The 12,391-nt window shown below is 42.9% G+C and overlaps 1 protein-coding gene and 1 non-coding gene across 4 annotated transcripts in view; both read right to left on the bottom strand.

Moving 5' to 3' along the window:
- The window catches only part of Igsf11 (immunoglobulin superfamily member 11), a 147,276-nt gene that overhangs the window by 29,631 nt on the left and 105,254 nt on the right, over positions 1–12,391 (bottom strand). The window lies entirely within an intron of this gene.
- Positions 6,747–6,880, bottom strand: LOC116086694. The gene has a single exon (XR_004117065.1). It is a non-coding gene; the product is annotated as a small nucleolar RNA SNORA9 (small nucleolar RNA).

The following is a 12,391-nucleotide window of genomic DNA, read 5'->3' as shown; positions in this document are numbered from 1 at the left end:
GGGGCAGGGATGGGGCAGTGGTGGGGCAGGGATGGGACAGTGGTGGGGCAGAGATGGGGCAAGAGTGGGGCAGGGATGGAGCAGGGGTAGAACAGGGATAGGGCTGGGATAGGGCAGGGATGAGGCAGGGATGGAGCAGGGGTAGAATAGGGATGGAGCAGGGGTAGAATAGGGATGGGGCAGTGGTAGGGCAGGGATGGGGCAAGGGTTGGGCAGAGGTAGAGTAGGGTGGGGCAGGAAAGTGCAGAGTTAGGACATGATGGGGCAGGGAAGAAGAGCCTGCTAGCCAGAGAAAGCCTCTGTGGCACTTACTGCATTTACATTTTCACAGGGTCAGATTCTTCAGTCGCACATTTTAGCAAGTCAAGTCAAGACAGTGGGCTTCCGGAGCTTGAGCCCTGGCTGCCAAAGAGCAGGTGAAGCTGTACAGGTCTGACTAAAAATCTGGCTCTTGCTTCTCATCAGTTATGGAGCACCAAACAAGTCACATAACCTCCAAAACCTGGTGCTTCATCTGCACAAAAGGCTTGTGCTACCACCCTCTCACCACAAGGTAGGATGGGTGCATGAGAGGTGCTGGATACTGCCATGACTACCCTTGCTGGCTAAGCAACGGAAGAGCACACTAACCACCCAAGCCTACAGTCAGTTACTATATAGAGGTACTCACTTAATTCTAGTGACTCAAGAGGACCACCCCCCCCCCCAAGCCCGTCCCATCTCCTTGATGGGAACTGTTTATTCTAATAATATTTGTTCCCTCAGAAACAGAAAATAGAGACCCAGAGAAAAAATAAAAACCAGTTAAAAGACACACAACCATAAGGTTAGAAAATGTCAAACCAAGCACTTTTTCTATAGAAAACATCCACTTCAATGTCTCAAATGTTTACTGTCACTGCATTAAGCAACCACTAAATTTAAAACTATAATGGGCTTTTACATAAAACCATTAGATGAAAACCTCCCCAGTCTCCCCATTGCAAACCCACCACTCAGCTCCGCCTGCCTCACCTGCCAGGCTCCTGTTAGAGAAGTTTATCTCCCACCAAGTGAACTTTCAAATCCCATCCCTTTGGTCCCCTTAGTAACCAGGCTACAGACTGCAGTCCCTCAGAGTTCAAGGCCTCAAGGCACTGCAACTCCCTTGCAGCATTGTAACACTCTCCAGTTACACTATTTCAAAACAGTCCCTCCCTCCCTGCGAGGCATTCCCTCCCGGACCCCACAGGATCTGCTGCCTGAGTCTATCTGTGGCTCTTGTTGAAGAACTGTCTATTCAGGCTCTCTACTGACTGCTCTCTCCTTCAGTCTTTGATCTGCTTCTACCCAACCACTTCTAAAAGTAACTCCTCCAGCTTCCCAGAGACCTTGGGGCTGCACAGTCTTTGTGATCTCTCTTGCACTCTCAAGGTCATCTACCAGAGACGAGCAGGCTTGCTGCTGAAATCCACATCCCCTCAGCTTCAGGGGAAACAAATCAAAGCCCCCACCCTACCCCTTTCTGGAGTGTTTCCAGGTCTTCTTGCAGTTTCGATACCTGCCATGTGGCTTCAAGTGTTTGTAATCTGATCCTCAGAGGACTTCCTGATCACCACACTTTCCCTGTAGAATCATGTCTACAGTCTTGAGTTGGATTCTCATTTATACATGAGTGGCTTCCAAAAGCCACTCTCAAATGCAAATCCTACTAAGTTCATCATGGAGACACACTACTTAATATATATACCGAAGGCATCTCCATGACCAAAGTTACCCCTCCCATGCCAGGCTCCTTTCTCTTTAAAACTTTCTTTTATTCCTTTTTAGGTTGGTATACAAAATACTGTGTTTTATTATGACATTTCTATACAAGTGTCTTTATACTTTGTTCTCATTCATCCCCCTCCCCACCTTCCCTCCCCTGTGTGCCCTGACCTACTCTGGCTGGTCCCCTGCCTTTCCCCATAGGCTTCTTCCTTCTTCTCTGCTCCATGCTTTCTTTCATGGCATATGTATTCCATTACTTTCTTCTTCCCCTCCCATAATCACCTTTGTGGTGGAACTGTATGCTGTGCACACTCAAACAGACACATATGCACGCATATGTGCACACACATACCTACAGATACACCCATATGTATCATTTTACGTGTAAGTAGGAGAGAGTATGCAGTATTTGCCTGAGTCTACCTTATTTCATTTTAACATACTGGTTTCTGATTCCATCCATTTTCTTGTCAATGTCATGGTTTCACTCTTCTTTGTGGCTGAATAAAATTCCAATGTATATGTTTGGTTTCAGACCTTGGGACAAGGGACTAAAAAAGTGCATGTTTCATATACCAAAGTATACCTGATCTCCATGGTCTCCCATCCTCCCTCAGTCCCTACCTGGCATATCCTGCCCCCAACCCTGAACCTTCCAGCCCAAGGGCTGGGCTCCCCTTCTCCCAGAGGCTCTTCCCCATAATAATCCAGACACTTTGGTCTCTCCCTCTCCCTCTCCCTCTCCCTCCCCTCTCCCCCCTTCCTCTCTCTCTTTTCTTTCTCTTCTCTATGTAATCTTTCTTACTTTCTCTTCTCCCTCCCCTCTCTCCCCCTTCCCATGGCAACTCGCCTGGCCTCAGTCCATGGGGCCAGTAAACTCACCCAAAAGCAGTTTCCCAATAAACCTGTGTTTAATATAGTCTAATCTGGCTTGAATTGGCTCTTTTCAATGGCAGAGAAATAAGTGATCAGTGCTGAAACCTGGGAGAACTTGAGTCCCGAGCAGGTGGCCTGGGTGTTTTCTGGCAATGTGGGGACCACTTCTTTCCCCCTATCCTTCCCCACTAGAAACATCATTTCCTTGGACTCCATGAGTACTCATCCTCGGCTACTGCCTAAATCTTCTGAGTCCAGGACCCTCTGGGCTTCCTCTGTTGAGTCATGGCTGCTCCAGAGTTAGCCCCATTCCTGAACAAAGACCAGATCTTTGTTTTGGGGAAACATCTGATACAAATACATTTATTTGATCTGAGGTTACCACCCCCATATAAACCGCTAGATCCCAGACTATCAAATGGGACGCCATTTTCATAGTCCCGAGATCTCCGGCAAAGCCTGGGAGAATGAATGCTAATGTCCATAAAACAAAAATTTATCCAAATTGGACTGAACTTCCTGTGTCCAATTTTTTTGGGGGAACACCTCTCCCTCCTTCTCCTCCTCTTTCACAACATAGCTTCAGCAACTGCCCCAACTAAGCCACTGATCTAACCTGCTGAGGCACTGCAACACACAGGCTCCAGGTGCTGCTGTCCAGCCCCACCCACCTCCCACCTCCCTCAGGTCTACGCAGGGCCTGGTGGTAGCAGTGGCAGCATCAGCATCATCAGCATCGGTGACTGCAGCAGTGATGAGAAGAAATAACTTAGCAAATATCACATTTTCCTCCTCCATTCATCTATCAATAGACATCTAGTCTGTTTGCACTTCCTGGCTACTGTAAAAAGGGCAGCCGTAGATGGGTGTGCAAGTATCTCTGAAGTATGCAGACTTAAAACATTTTCTGAGAACACACCCCAGAGTAGTATAGCTGGGATATACAGTAGTCGCATTTATGGCTTTGGGGGAAACTCCATGCTGATCTCATTAGCAGCTACACGAGGTTACATTCTCCACTGTGATGTACAAGCGCTCCTCTTTCCCATATTCCTAACAGCATTTGCTGTCATTTTTTTTTTCCTCAAGGAAATTTCAATTTGCATTTCCCTGGTGGCCAAGGAACTCTTTTTCAAACATTTTTCAGCCTGCGTATTTATTATTTTTGGAAAAGTCTATTCAATTCTTAGCCTACTGGTAGATTGATTCATTGGCTGATTGATTATCACTGGCAAATTCTATGTGTATTCAGGACTTTTTTGTTGTTGTTTGGTTGGCTTTAGTTCCTTTGCTTGCTTGGTTTGGGTGGGGCAAATGAGCTTGTTGAGTTTATCCACCAGAGTGAACATAATGCCTATACAAGACCTAATGTGTGTTACTCTAACTTCTGCATCATAAAATCCGCACTGTTCGAAAAACACCACCAAAAACATTTGACTCAATCAAAACCCACTGCCTCAGAGCCAATACCTTTCTTTGAAGCCACAGAAATGCTTAAATATGGTTAAAACTCAAAACACAGAAAGCTGTTTGGCTGAAAAGCTAATTAAGCTTCTTTTACCTTGCTCAAAAAAAAGTACAAAGAAGCAAACCTGTGGGAGTTATTTTTGTTCTTCTGGGTTGTTTCTATTCTTTCTTCTCCCCCTTCCCACAAACGTTATCTGCCACAGGTATTATAGTCTACTGAAACCACAAACACTGACTAGTGGTTAAGAATATTTAGAGTCCCGTGGCTGGAGAGATGCCTCAGCAGTTAGGAGCAAGTACCACTCTTGCAGAGGATGTGGGATTAGGTCCCAGCACCCACTGTCAGACAGCTCACAACTGCCTGTAACTCTGCCTCCAGGGACCAGGCACCTTCTTTCTGGCCTCCACGGGCACCTTCACTCACATGCATTTACCTGCACACAGATTTTAAAAACTAAAAAAGAAATCTTTAAAATAGACTACACCCAGCCACCCTTCCACAGTCTTCAGTTGTCCTTTCTTCTCAGTAGAGACCTTGTGAGTGTGCGATGACATCACCAGCAGCAAGTGTAGCACCAATGAGAGTCCAGCTCTTGATCTCCGTGAAAACCAAGTCACAAGTGATCTGCAGTAACACATTTTAAGACTTCTGATGTTTCCTGACAGGGTGTCAGTGGCCCACACCTGGGCAGCTGCACAGGTCTCTGCAGCATTTGATCCCACAAGTGTGATTGGCCTAGATTTCAAGTGTCACAAAACACGGCCGGTGAGCCAGATCATGACAGGTGGAAATCATCTTAGTCCTGACCTTTGTAGACTCCTTTCCAGCCTTACTACAAGCCATTTTTCAAAGCCAGTGGAACCTCAGACCAGCAGTTCAGGGAAAGGACCAGCTGAACTCCCTGAGCTCCACCCTCTCCCTACTCCTCCGCCGTACAGCAATTCGAACTGCACACACACACTTTGCACTTACGCACACGCTCTGGGCATTCACCTCCCACCTGATGTGCAGTTGGAGAAGACGTTCCTCCCACACTTTAGCCACTGGTTCTCAACCTTCCTAATGCTGCAACCCTTTAGTACAGTTCCTCTCGTTGTGGTGACCCCCCCCCCACCCAATCATAAAATTATTTTCTTGATACTTCATAACTTTGCTAGTTACGAATTATAATGTAAGTATCTTATATGTAGGATATCTGATAGGGGACCCCAGTGAAAAAGTCATTTGATACCTCCACCCCCTGCAAAGGTGTTGCAACCCACAGGTTCAGGACCTCCTTTAGGGTCTTCTCTTCTCTCTGGTTGCTCTTGTTTCTTTTTTTTTTAATGGCGTCCAAAAAGCTTTTTAATTTAATATAACCATATTTGTCAATTCTTTGGATTACTTCTGCAGTACTGGATTTGTTTGTTTCACAAAGTCTTTGTCTGTGCCCGTTTGCTGGCATGTTTTCCCTGAGTTTTCCTTTAGCAGTTGCAAAGTTCCAGGCCTTACATTTGGTCTTTGGTCTACTTTCAATTGCTTCTAGTACAGGGTGAGAGGTAAGGGTCTCTTCTGATTCTTCCACATGAGGAAAATCTAGTTTCCCCAACATTATTTATTCACATCTGCTAACAGCCTGCCATTCGCTGTCTTTTCTGTGAGTCATGTGTCTGGTATCTTTGTTAAAAATCAGGCGGCGGCTCTAGTTGTAGAGGTTTGTCTCTGGGTCCTCTATTCTATTCCTCTGGTCAATATGTCTGATTTTGTCCCATACCTATGCCATTTCTGTTGCTCTGACTCTGTAACATAATTAGGACACCTCCAGTGCTGCCCTTTCTGTTAAGTATTGCCTTGGCTGTTCACGGTCCCATGTACTTTAGAAACATTTTTTCTAGTTCTATGAAAAAAAAAAGTCATTCAAGTTTTGATAGAGACTGCACTGAATCTGTAGATTGTTTTTTAGCAATATAGCCATTTTGAAAATATTAATTCTGCAAATCCGTGAGCGAGGAGGCATGTCTACCTTTTCCTGTGCACTTCAGTTCCTTTCTCTGGAGGACTGAAGTTTTACTGTAGGGTTCGTTGCCCTCCTTGGTTAGGTTCATTCCTAGGTGTTGGTTTTGAAGTGACTGAGTATGGGCTTCTCCTCTCCTAAGTTGTTAGTGTTGTATAAAGACAAACCGCTGGTGTTTGGATCCTGGCTTTGTAGCTGACTGCTTTGCTGGAAATGTTTGTCCAATGCCAGAGTTTTGTAGCAGAGTACTTGATGTCATTCTAGAATTATGTCATCTGCAAAGAAAGACAATTTGATGTCCTTGTTACCTATCAGTATCCCTGTTTCTTTCTTTCTCTTCCCTTATTACTCTGGCTAAGGCTTTAAACACTGTGAGCAAGAACATGGGCAACCTGCATCATTCCAAATTTCAGAAAAAAAAGGTTCGTCCACCCATCTAATATAATGTATAGTGATTCTTCTTGGTTTCCTCAAAACTTTTATCACGAAGGGATATTAAACTCTGTGAAATATGTTTTGCACAGATTGAGGTGATCATGTAATTTCTGTCCTTAGATCTACTTATGTGTGAATTCTACACATTGGTCTGCAGAAATTGAACCAACAAGTGACAAAACCAACTTGGTCATGAAATGTGATCTTTTTTTTTTCTTTTTTCCATATTGTCTGAAATTTCTATAACCTTGCTCTGGAGAGAGCAGGGCAAGGCCTCAAACCACTTCAAAATTGTTCTGGCAAGCACTGTAGGAGTGCACAGGGTCACTGCAGACCCAAGCACGAAATGTGATCTTCTTAATATGTTCTTGAATTCAGTTTGCCAGAATTTTCTTGAAAAATTTTACATCTGTGTTTATCAAGGAAATTGGCCTAGAGATTCCCTTTGTTGTTGTTGTTGTTGTTGTTGTTGTTGTTCTAACTTTACCAGGTTTTGGTATCAAGATAATGCTGGCTTCATAGGATAAGTTTGACAGTGTTCTTTTCCTTTCTATTTTATGGAACAGTTAGAGAGACATTGATTTAAACCCTACTGCCCTTCTGGTATTCCTTATGGCAGGGAATGACACCAACAGCACAAATCAGAACATGCCAGTCAGTTAGCAATCCTAACTCCCCTGCTTTATAGTCATCCTCAAACCATGACCTAGCATGCTCAGCCTTATCAACTAAACTCCTCTTGGTTTCTTGAATGGAGACCTCTGCTCAGTCCCTTGTCACTCGTCTATGCTTTGCAGTAAATTCGAACTCATATGAAGGTACTCACCCTCACTACTTCAAGTGCTCCGTTTTCCCAGAATCTCCCTTCCCCGACCTCTTGGCTAAGTGAAGCCTTACTCATGCCAGAGTAAAACACTATCCACTCAGGTAGTGTTTTCAACAGTGTGGTTGTTTAACATAAACTCACTCATGTGCTATAAGGTCTATGGAGGCACATGACAGAAAGTAGATAAAAACATTGTTACATTCATTTAATCCAATGTCTTCAATTTCCACATGGAAATATAACTGCCCAAAGTAAAAAATTCTCAAAACCAGGAGCTGTGCCTTCTAACTTTCATCTTAACAGTGTGTTTTCTCCTATGCCAAAGCTTCCACAGATCATGTCCTAGAAAGCATGTAATGGCAGTACTGTCAACTAGATTAGAATAGGGAATAGTTTGTTACAAACTGAAATGATACTGAGCAAAGAGGATGCAGGCTACATGGAGGAATATGTTAATCTGAAGAAAAAGCACATAGAGGGGCCTTGTGAAGATAATGTTTTACATTATATCTGTGTTACACTGAAGGGCCCATCCCATTCCTATCTGAGAAAGGGCCTACATACCCTGAATCAGCAGTTCTCAACCTGTGGGTCATGATCCCTTTTGGGGGAGAGGGGTCAAACAACCCTTTCACAGGGCTTGCATCTCAGATATCCTGCATATCAGATATTTATATTATGATTCATAAAAGAAGAAAAATTACAGTTATGAAGTAGTGACAAAATAATTTCATGGTTGGGGGTCACCATAAAATGAGGAACTGTCCTGAAGGGTCACAGCATTAGGAAGGTTGAGAACCACTGCTCTCAATGTATGTGAGCAAAGGCAGATGAGCTTAGATGTGAAAACACACGTGAGCTGGTGCAGTATCATCTTGAGTTCTGCTCAAGAGAGCTTCCTGATTGGAAGGGAAGCTGTGGAGAGCCACGGACACCCAGGAAACCCTGCCTGACAGTCCATCTGGCAACGGCATGAACATGTAGAATCGAGCTGAGATTTTTTTTGTTGTTGTTGTTAATTTTTACCTGGAATAATCAAATAAGTTGTATAACTGGCTTTATTTAGTTTTCATCTTTTTCAACTTTTCCTTTAAAGTTTCTTAAAAAGAACTTGCTCTTGAGCAGATGCAAAGGGTGTGGAAGGTAAAAACTGCTGCTGTGTTGTGACTGTATCCCAAGACTCATTCACTGTACCACATATAATTTTTCTAAGGAAAGGAAATCTTAGACAGTGTAAGGTAAAGAAGTGAGTGTTTCACATTTTTACCTTACCTGTAAAACATCAACCAAAAATCCAATTTTCTTTTAAAGTATATGTCCATGATTAAAATTCTAGGCAAGGATTTAAACTTTAATGCTAAATATTAGACTAAAAATTCACTTACAACATCCTACAATTTGCAATATTTACATGCAAAATGCATAATTCAAGAGCTGAATTGGTAGCATTTTGCAGAGTTCAATCTTTTCCTGGTACCTTCATCCCCCAAACAGAAGTCGCCTCATGAATTCTGAATGACTCAGCAATTAAATAAGAAAGGAATAAAGTACATAGCCATGTTCCCCCTGAGGAGTTAAAATCAAAGTTAAAGTTTTCTTTCCTCTTTCGAAAGTCTAAAGACTCATTTTCCTAAGACTTAAAGCAAAAATCTTAGGATCAAAAATCTGTCAGATCAAGAGGTACAGTTCAAACAAAATGAAGCTGTCAGCAAAGAATCCTGAAAAGTCCTAAAGGATCATCCATACCCAAGAGAACAGACCAAGGTAAGGCGCCTTACAGCCACCTGCCGTGCACACGACAGGAGGTCTTCCAGAAAAACTCATCACAGTGGAACAGTGAGGTTCAGCTGGGCACTAGCCCCAGCAACCCCACTGAGATTTCAAAATGGAGCATTGTCCTATGTGTCGGTGGAACTCACCCGCTCCTCTTTGGTCAGCCCTCCTGAAGAACACTGAAGACTGTAGTCAGTGAAGCAAACAGGACCCTGTGCTTGTGGCACGTTGGGAAACCTGTCCCATCCTTTTGTTCAATGTTTTACTAGCAGTCACAATCAAAGAATGCTCATTGGCTCACATCATTCACATGTGAATTTACAAGTGTTGTCTATTACATATACAACAGGGTATTATGGTTCTATTAGAGTAAAATAAATTTCTACATATTAAACTTCTAGTCTAGATTTTCTGAAGGAAACTGAGGAAATATTTCAATTCTTTAATATTGGGATTTTAAAAAAAAAATTACTTTCTGTGGGGAGCTGCAGCTGCCACCCCATATATTTTGAACACCTGGTCTCTGGCCAGAGCAGAGAGCATTGTGATAAACAAGCTCTTAGTAGGAAAAGCTGCATGCCTCCAGTTTATGATGCAAGCTGGCATGATTTCTCATAGCCTATTATGTTTTGCCACGTAGCCGACACTGATTGGGACCAGGGAAAGTATTTAACCTACAAGGGCTGGGGGCTGGAGAAATAGAAGTAAGATGTATGTAAGAATAGAATTAGAAGTAAGATGTATGTAAGAATAGAAGTAAGATGTATATAAGATTAGAAGTAAGATGTATGTAGGAATAGAAGTAAGATGTATGTAAAAATAGGAGTAAGTAAGATGTAGGGGAGAGGAGTAAGTAGGAAATAGGAGTAAGTAAGAAGAAAGAAGTAAGATGTAAGTAGTAAGATAGAAGTAGTAAGATGTAAGTAGTAAGATGTAAAGATGTAAGTAGTAAGATAGAAATAAGTAAGATGTAAGAAGATGTAAGAAGGAGATATAGAAGAATATAGAAGTAGCTAGCTAAGAAAGAAGAAAAGATGAACGAATGATTCTGTAGTACAAGGTTTCTGAATAAACTGCTTGGAGAAGGTTCGTTGTTGCCTCCTTATTTCCACTGGTCGGTAAGGCGGCGACAACTTTCTCTCTGTATTTTAATTAAATTTGAATTAATGAAATTATATGTAGACTTATTATAAGTTCCTTTTTAAAAATGCTACATGAACTAAAATATGTTTGTATTAATTGCAATTAAATTAAATTTTGGCCATAAACACTAATAGTAAATGGTTAATGGCTGGCGTATTTTATGAATGCAGGTGGTTCTAGTTTATGTTGGTTACCTTCATTAATCAGTGTATGGGATGACTGCCAAATCTCCACTTTGTGCCCATTCACACAATACATTTTATTGTTGGTATACAAAAGCAGCTATCACACAATTTCCTGTCCTGATTTTCTTGCTGAAGCAACAATCACTTAATATACAGACTATGTCACATGGCGTTGTGTTTTAATGGTGTGATACTTATTTTAGTGCCCTCCCACTGACTTCACCTCTATAGCCACAAGCTTACGCCAGGGCAAACAGAACCACAAGGGACCGGAACACAGAACGTACTTTCTATGGTGTGACTGTAAAAGGCAGATCTAGAGCCGGCCGGGGGACGGGGGGAGGGGGGGGCAGAGATACAGGAGGACGCCAACACCTGTACTGAGCAACAGGGCAAAGGCATAGGGAGCTCTGCAGATGAACACTCCTCTTGGTCACCTCTCAGCGTATGCATCTCTGTGCTCACACCACGGCACACTCATCCTGGGTAACATTTACCCTGCAGTGTCTCCAACCCCTCATCATAAACTTCAGAATCCTCTTCAGATGTCCCATCACCATCACCCTCTCCTGAGGTCATATCTGGCTATGGGTGGAGGAATTCTGCTCCATCTGGAAATTCCCTTTCAGTGTGACTATAGTCCGATAAGACGGATGCAGAGCGGTGTGTAAAAGTAATTATAGAAAACCTAGCCACCAAGTACCACGGACCAGCAACATAATTTATATATATATATATACATACATTTTGTTTCACCAATATTATATGACTCACCAGGGTTTTTTAATAACTTTGAATTATTTATAACTTAATAAAACAGGTCTAGATTACCAAATTAATCTTGAAGAACTAGTAGCACTGGGCCTCCATCTGGCACGGCAATTCACAAGAGCTGAACCTTTAGACACAGCAGGTCCCACCACTTCCTGTCTCTCCACAGAGCGGCACTCTCGCCAGCTGCACAGCTGCCTGACTCCTGTGGGCACTGGCATTTGTACTTCATTGTTTAAAGCTGATATGAAGTGCCTGGTCATAATTAACTATAAGGCAGCAAGGCAGAAAAGCAGAGCCAAGCTTTGTAGAGTTCTAAGGAGTATGTTAACTATATACCATACTCAAATCCCCTTCTTAGAAAACAGAAAGTAACTCCTTATGTGTCAGTCACCGGAGTTTAGGCATGAGCTCTCTCACTCATACCCTGGGTAACTGTATTGTACCAGGCATCAGAACTTGATCCAAAAATAAAAGAAAAAAAAAGAAAGAAAAGAAAAGAGTCATCTGTAGGCTCGGCTGCTATTATGAGATGGGTCTTATCTAAAGATACACCAAATGTTGGCTAGAGGTGAGTGTCAGTGACAGACCTTGCCTGGTATATTCAAGGTCTAACTCAGTTTCTGACACCAGAGAGAAAAAGGGGCATACCAAGTATAATTCTGTTCGGCAAACCCAACATCACGTTCCTTGTTGTCAGAAACCTGGAAAAAGCAGCAGTATATGAGAAGACAGAGTGCTGTGCTGGGAAGCAAGCGTTCATGAACCCCGTGGAGTTCTTCCACCAAGGAGCCATCTCCAATCACAGTAGAGTCTCTTTATTATAAACTCAAGTTTGGGCTTATTCACTCCAACCCTCAGGACAGTTTGGTGCATCAGCCCAGAACCCTCACTGAGCATTTACAGGAAAATGGGAGTAAATGAGGGGGCGTCCAGCCTGGCAAGCATCTAATAGAATGACTATTGTAAGCCAATTGGTGGGTGCTCAGAAGCAAGACCATAAATAAACACAAATGGTCTGAAAGTATATCTCAAGCAATCAGACTAATCTTTGGTTAACTATTGCTAGGAAGTAGCTAGGGATAACTCTGGGGTATGGACCAAGGACAAGCCATGAGGTCGTTCTTGGTACTTGGGGGCAGCTTGGGTTCAGCGTAAGTCAAGTTCTCAAG

Source organism: Mastomys coucha, unplaced genomic scaffold, assembly GCF_008632895.1.
Source record: "Mastomys coucha isolate ucsf_1 unplaced genomic scaffold, UCSF_Mcou_1 pScaffold12, whole genome shotgun sequence".
In the NCBI taxonomy this organism is placed as follows: Eukaryota; Metazoa; Chordata; class Mammalia; order Rodentia; family Muridae; genus Mastomys; species Mastomys coucha.
Note: the sequence above shows the minus strand (reverse complement) of the source record. Positions and strands in the feature narration are given on the sequence as shown.